Genomic DNA, 839 nt, shown 5'->3' on the forward strand with positions numbered 1-839 from the left:
TACAAATTTGCCACACACGAACGACCGAAGATTCCCAGGTCCATCAGTGAATCTTAGTACAACTCCCACAATGCCACGGCATCCCTTAGTGATTTTAAGAACCTTTGGATCTGGGGATGAGTACATACGTAACTTTGAACAAAAAGAATGGGGAGGAAAAATCGGATTCATCGGTTGCTATGGGTACTATGTGTGTTAAGTAGAGCGGCACAGGCTCCATGCACTCTGGCAGTTTGAGGAGGGAAATAATTACGCAATAAGAGCGGTAGTTTAAGCGGAGGAGGGTCAGTGAGCAGAGATCGGGTGAATGATCTTAATATTCCCCATAATCAAAAATAGTAACATCAGTGTTGACACTGGTGCTTCACCCACGTACAACCACAGTTTTCCCGTAAATGAAACTACTCACACGGTTGCTGAAAGCTCTTCGACAGCTGAAGAATATCAAAAGCGAGTTTCCTTTGGGCCCCCCGTAAAAACCAAACTGGTATTCAAACCAGTGTATTTGTCGAATTTATCCAAGTATATTCAAAGCCTTAAAATGAAAGGAATAGAAAGGAGTGGGTGGAGGAGGGGACCTGATGCTGGCCTGTTGCAAGCGTTATGAGGTGCCTACACCCTCGTGAAGGAACCGACAGCGCAAACGTCAGTGACATCAATCAGCCATCATTTCGTGCGATGTATCCAGCCAAGCGCATGGGGGGTCAAAGTGACCTCAGCCTTGAAGGAGGATCGCAATAACAACACCTAAACTCATCATAATCTTCTTCATTCCTTGCTACCAAGGGTACGTTGTCCGCCTCACGGTTTGTTCCACTCTGAAGGAGACAAGGAGAACA

This window comes from Opisthorchis viverrini, assembly GCF_000715545.1.
Source record: "Opisthorchis viverrini unplaced genomic scaffold opera_v5_389, whole genome shotgun sequence".
Taxonomy (NCBI): Eukaryota; Metazoa; Platyhelminthes; class Trematoda; order Opisthorchiida; family Opisthorchiidae; genus Opisthorchis; species Opisthorchis viverrini.